Genomic DNA, 7,339 nt, shown 5'->3' with positions numbered 1-7,339 from the left:
TCAATTTGTTTCAGTTACCCAATTACCTAAGGGAAACAGATAATATAAAATAATCACTCACAGACTAATTTTTTAAAGTTTTTATTTATGTTAATAACAATGATTTTTTTTTTTTGCTTACATATAATGAGCATGTTTAAGATGAAAATATTTGATGAAACTGATAGAAAAATTAATTTTTAATCCAGAAATGTGGGTTTAATCAAAATTGTTTTTAATACTTGCTTAAAGGCTGTTGTTCTCAAAAGGTCATTTTAATCTGACAAATGAGCCTCATTGGAACCCATATTCTAATATATTGAATATGACTGCACAAACATTGAGCTCATGTGCAATTGGGTTTTCCAGATGGGCAATGACCCTCAGGATACAACTAATATAGTTACAAAATGGTTTAAAGATCCAAAAGCCTATTTTTTTTTTTTTACAGTGGCTATCACTGATCTCACTCCATGCGATGAAGTCAAGGGTTGAGCTGACAAAGTGTGTGAGCAAGGCATCAGTCCTGTCAGAAGGAATGGGTCTAAATTACAGCAAATTAATGTGAGAAGAGCGTGGAACTGCTTAAAATTCTTAAAAAAAAGATAAACATGAATAGGTAATCTTCTAGCCACAAAGAAAATAAAAAATAACTCCCGAAAGAATTGCTTTATTTAGTAGGTAGAAGTAATTTATGTAGTCCTAAATGAGCTAAAACAAGAAAGGTTTATTCTGATTCAGTCTTACAGAGAGAAACAAAAGGGTATGAGTCTTTTCATACAGTCTACTACTGTATCTAAATATCTGGTTTCAGTGTATATATTATCGTTACTAATCTGCTACCAAAACTTAGCTCCATTTCAGAATAAGATCAGAATAAGAATCAGAATCAAGTTTATTGCCAAGTAGGTTTACACTTACAAGGAATTTGACTTGATGTTGATGGTGCAGACAAAACAATATATATATATATATATATATATATATATATATATTAGGGCTGGGCAAGTTAACGCGTTAATTTCGCGTTAACTCATTAGACTATTAACGGCGATATTTTCTTTAACGCGCGTTAACGCATGTTGCTCACATGCTTTTATTCTGTGAAGGTCTGTTGCTGCGGTGTAGGGATTTGAATCAGAACAGTAGGTGGCGATAATGCGCCAATAACCTCGCTGTCAGCCAAACCTCGGATTCAGAGTAAGAAAGGTGCTGGCTGGAAAAAAACAAAGCTGACATGCGGAAGGCGGTGTTTCCCGCAGGAATTTGCTTAGGCGAGACGGTGAGTTGGCGAGCGGAACAAGTTTTGTGCGGAGCGGGGGGGGACTTCACCGACGCCGTCGGTGAAGTCTCTTCTCGTTTCAAAGTATCCATGTGTTTTTGCCTGTTTTCCCCCTGCCATTCACTATATGCACGCGAGAAAGCAACAACAAAAAAACGCGTGTTAACGTCAAATAACCAATCAGTTTAATGTTCTTCCAGCAACGAATATGACAGAAACAAGTTAGTTGTAACCACTGCCAAGTTAAACTTTGGTATTGAACATAAAATGGTAATGCTGCTCCCTGCGGTTACCTCAGAAATTGCCTGTTTTTGGTAGATTTTTTCCCAATAAAGAGAATTCCCTGTCATTGGCAATAAGCTTTAATTTATTATTATTGCTATTTTTTGTTTTACATGTTTAAGTTGAGCTTTACACTAAATATGTGTTACTGATAAGTGCTACAAATGTTACAACACTTTTGTTCATATGGCAGCAGAACATTAAAATAAAAGTGCTCTTTACACTACTTTTGGATTCATTCTTGGAGTTTGTAAATACAATGCGATTAATCGCGATTAATCAGGCAAATTATGCGATTAATCGCGATTAAATATTTTAATCGTTGCCCAGCCCTAATATATATATATATATATATATATATATATATATATATATATATATATATATATATATATATATATACAGAAAGTTATATACACGGTAGACTGTGCGATATAATAAATGCAGGGAGCACTTTTACAAGGACATTATGTTTTTTAAACACCTTTGCTGTGAAGGTGACTATAAAGCACCTTTTGCTGTGAAGGTGACTATAAAGCATTGGCTATTTGAGCCATACAACGTGAGTACAAAAAAAGCACATCAGCTTCCTTTTTCAATGGTCAATTTCATGCATGTCTGCTCCATCTAACTCTAAACACAAGCAGCATTTCAGGTGGTGTCCTACATGTGCTACAAACCTGTAAAAGCAACCTGATGCATATTTCAGTGCCTCAGGTCTGTTTTTTCTGTCTTTTTCACACCTGAACTACGGTGGTTGTGCACTCAGATCTTGGCAGGTAGCATCCAAACACAGATGGAGCATCAACATTGCTGCAACTGCTCTGCTAACCTTCCATGCACCCTGCAATGTACAGACATAAGAACCTGTCATCTACTGTCAAACACTGAAGCAAAATACAACAAATAATAAATTCCCTGAACGATATAAAAAAATAAGATTTGTTTATCCTCATATGCTAACTGGCAAAAAGAAATACAAATAAAAATTGTATGGCCTCGAAATAATTTAGGTTATGACTCCAAACCTTTTTTCTTCGCTCAGTACTAAATGGACCTATGAGAATAGTAATGAGGCCCTGCCAACTGGACTAGAGAAAAGTTGCCTGTCGGCTCCTCAGGCTGGTCTTCGACCGCTTTCCTGACAGACCAGCTGCTTCCCTCTGCCTTGTGTACTGAGTAACTAGCAGGTTTGGTTCAGGAGTCCAAAAGCTGATCAAGGAAAACATACAAAAAATAAACTTACATAACATAAATGCCTCATTGTGCTACTAATGTCAACAAGATAAGTGGTTGAAGCAGCATTAGTGTGCACAAATAGTGGTTAAAAAAAAAACAACACAGGTTGTTTTTACATGAAAAAAGATATTTAATTTCCGAGTTTACAGTTGTAAAAAATACAATACTGTAATACAGTAAAAACATGTGACATTAATAACTTATAGAATTTCACAAATCATACACTGAGATATTCAATTGTAGATATGAACAAACCTCTATTAAATGCAAGGTTATTTCATACAAAAAAATGAGCGATAAATCTAATCCTTTACGAAAAAAATAATCTGATATATATATATATATATATATATATATATATATATATATATATATATATATATATATATATATATATATACTGTGCATGTAACTTAAAAATAAATAGCTAAATCTGTCAGAGCTAAAACTGTAAAAAAAATAGAGACAATAACCAGGTTGCGCAAGTATGCACACCCCTAAATGAAAACTTGTTGAACCTCTGCTTGTTTTAGTTTTAACATTCAGTAATCTATGGTAGGAATCTACCTTGCTAAAGTTTCCACACAAAAAATAGCAGACTGTAAAGATCATTTTTACCCCCACCCCTCTTTAGGTCACTCCCACAGATTTTCTGTTCGATTTATTTCTGAACTTAAATTTTCCTCTCAGGTAAGTCATATGAGAAATAAAATCCCTCTCAACCTTCAGCATTTTTGCAGACACCTGCAGGTGTTGCTGTCTGGAATTAGGAACTCTTTATGTCACATTATCCACCTTGATTAAAAACTTCAGATCATAGTGCAGCCAACGCTATTTTTCCACTGTGGGTAAGTTGTTCTTTTTGGTGATGTGCTGAGTTGTTTTTGTGTCAACATACAAGTTCAAGTTTGGTCATATCAGATCATACTCTCTCAAAAGGGTTTTGTGAGAATTTAATCAGGAATGGTTTAATTTGAAATACAAGAATTTTGTTTTGCAGCCCTTGTCCTTCATCCAAATATGTGCAGAACAGAAGATGGCTTGTCACATGTTGACCTGACAGCCTGTCTGAGACTGTCTGGTGTTTTACTTATTTTTGGGGAATCTTCCAGCTTTGTAATGTCACTGTTGTCACTTTAATTTAGATAGTTACTGGTTACTGCATTCTCTGTGTCATGGTGAACATACAATGCTGTGGATTTTCTTTCTTTTACTCTTCTCCTGACTAATTTTGTTTTACAGTGAGATCATGCTGATATTTTGTAACCTCTGCGACCAAGCAAATGGGAAAATGTCAAGAAAATTTTAATATGATGTCTAAACTTACATTTTTTTTGGGTTCCCAGAAACTGATGGCAGATATAAACTTTCAAACCTTATTTTAGGTTTGAGAGCCACTGTATGAGTTATATCACTTCAATTAAGTTTTTAGTTTTTTTAGGTAGTCCTTTAAAATCCTATAGTTTTGGTTTTAAATAGTCGTATTTTGTTAATCTGGTAAAGAATATCTTCAAAGCAGTCGACGTCACGTGTTTTTCACTGGATTTGCAAACTTCACAGAGTTTGTCTGCTCTCTGTTTTTCTTCCTGCTTGGTGCTTGTCATCAAAAACAGCACTCCAGCATGTGATGACTGACAAAGCTGACAACAACCCTGCAGCATGTTTTATGATTAAAAAACATCCACAACACTGACTATTTTTTTTCAAGTGGATCTTTTTGTGATCATTTTTGACTGATGCTTCATACACGTTTAGCTAAGGTTGGACAGGCACAGTCAGATTCTCCTTTCCTCTGCATTTTTGAATGTCAGGGTTAAACCCTAATAATTGGTTGCATAATATTGACAATAATATTATTTTTTTCAACTACATATAGTTTTCAACTACACTTACAAAAAATAAAAGAACACTTTTTAATCAGAGCATAATATCGAGTCAGTTAAACTTCTGGAGTATTGCTCAGCTCAGTAGCAGAGGGGGTTGTTGATCAGCGCCAGCTGTTTTGGTGTTGATGAAATTAGCAACATGCGCACTAAAGGGGCAACAATGAAACAGCCCTTAAGACTGAAATGGTTTTGTGGGTGGAGGTCACAGACATTTTTCCCTCCTAATTCTTTGACTGCTTGTCAGTAGTTTTGCATTTGACCAGGGTGAGTGTCTCTACTTGTACCCTACAGAGGGCTCAAGAGCATGGAGGAGAATCCTGGAAACAGGCAGTTAACTCAAGGTGAGTTGGACCAGTCCTTAACCCATCAGCAGGATTAGTATCTGCTCCTTTGTGCAAGGAAAAACAGCATGAGTCCTGCAAGAGCCCAACAACATGACCTCCAACAGGCCACTGGTGTGAATGTCTCTGACCAAACCATGGGGAGTGGTGGCCTAGTGGTTAGAGTGTTCCTAGAGAAAAACTGCAAGGTTATGGCTTTGAATCCCACAGGCTGCCACTCTGGGTCACTTAGCAAAACTCTCAGCCCCAGAATGCTCTCCAGGCGCTGCACAGCACCAGACCTCTGCTCCCTAAAGCCGGCTTCACACTGGCTACGTTCCTTGTGCGCTCCGTCCGTTCATCGCAAAATGTGCCGCACAGCAATCCAAACTGGATCGGTTCAAGCAACCAGACAGTCCATATTTCCTTTGTTTTGAAATAATAATAATAATAATAATAATAATAATAATAATAATAATAAGCTTTACACTTACTGCATCTGACTTCCTTTCTGGCTCATCTGGTTTCTAAAAATTTGTCATCCGTCACAAATAGACTTGATCTATATTTCTGACGGACAATGGAGGATGGTTCTCTGTCATGCCGTAGCACCACGGTGCCTGATGTGGGAAATGCTGATTGACTAGAATGCCTTTTGTTTGTGACGTAATGGAGAATGCACAGATGAAGGAGTATGTGTGAATGTAAGGGAGGTAAGGAATGGGTTAAAAGCAGAGGACAAATTTCATTGGATTGTATGTTGCAATGCCAAATAAAGATTATGTATATGTATTCTTAGAAACAGACTTCATGAGAGTGGCTTGAGGGCCCTGACATCTTCTAGTAAGCCCTGTGCTCACTGCCTGGCATTCTGGCGCTCGACTGGCATTTATCTGTGTACATAGGAAATGGCAGGTTCGGCACTTGTGCCCTGTTCTTTTCAGAAATGAGAGCAGGTTCCCTCTGAGCTTATGCTGCCTGCAACATTCTTCAGCATTATCGGTTTGGTGCTGGGTCAGTGTTGGTCTGGGAATGGATACCCATGGATGGATGCACAAACCTGCGGGATAAACAAAGACACCCTGACAGACATTAGGTATCAGGATGAAATCCTGAGGCCCATTGGTAGGATAGCATGCACACACGCATGAGGGGGCAAACTACCAAGAACAGATTTTGTTACTACAATGACATTTCAGCAAATTTGACCACCCTATTGCATATATTTTTTAACTTTCACTTTCTCTGTGACTTCTGATTAAGCCCTCTGTGTGTTGATCACGTCATCAAATGTTGCATTCTTTTGTTCTGAACACATCGCTTATTCCATATCAGTATTGATTTCCAGCATTTTTTTCTCTAATTGAGATCTGATGTGTATTCAAAGTGTTTCTTTATTTATTTTTTTCCTTTTTGACCAGTTACTCACAACTTAAAAGCTAAACAAATGCATGTTGTACGGTAGCCTGGACAACACAGATTTGTTATTTGTGGTTACATGTTATGTATTTCTTTAGGTGGTTTGTGTTGTTTCTTCTTTTTTTTTTTTATACCGCTAACAGCATCTGATGTTTTTCCTTGACACTATTTCTAAGATATAGTGAATTTGTCATGTTTCTAGAAAGCTCCCTGACCCGCATGTAGAATCAACTCAGACTCAGAGCTTCACAAGTAAAAGAGTTTATTTAAAAAGAAGCAAATGAAAACATATGAAACTGGGAGACTCGGGTTAAATGGCATCAGCAGCGTTTGGAGGAAGAGAGGAGCAGTTAGATGATGGCAGATTGATAAGGATGGATTCTTGAAATCTGAATGTGAATGGCTAACTGAATTATCCTTGCAGGATGATCTTGGGGATAAGTCGGGATCTTGGTGGAAGTCTAAAAGACAGGGATGGCTTTTGCATGATTTTGATTTCCCTGGTGAGTTCCACTGTGGGGACAGCTGCTGAATGTTTGAAATCTAAACAGCATTGATGAGAGATGGTTGGAGAATGGACAGGCAGGTGACTGTTGAGGACGCTGAAGGTGCAGCGGACAGCCGTGGAAAGGTTTCCAGAGAGATCTGTCATGGAGAGGCTGGTAGAAGTGGCTGGGGCCTGGCGTGGAAGCCAACAAAAAAGGTTTAACCTTGGAGGCATAAAGGATACAAGGAATAACTTGAGGAAGATAAGTGAACAAACATAAATCAAATAGCTTCAGAAAAAGACTCTCAGGGAGATGTGATTTGGGCTTGCTTCTACCAAGAAGGATGAGCATCAGCCGGAGAATGGTTGTCCAGCAAGCACCTTAAATCACTGGCAGTCAGATGATAGAATAGCAGGCAGTTGTGAGAGCTGTAGATGATGGCCG

Source organism: Fundulus heteroclitus, unplaced genomic scaffold, assembly GCF_011125445.2.
Source record: "Fundulus heteroclitus isolate FHET01 unplaced genomic scaffold, MU-UCD_Fhet_4.1 scaffold_317, whole genome shotgun sequence".
In the NCBI taxonomy this organism is placed as follows: Eukaryota; Metazoa; Chordata; class Actinopteri; order Cyprinodontiformes; family Fundulidae; genus Fundulus; species Fundulus heteroclitus.
Note: the sequence above shows the minus strand (reverse complement) of the source record.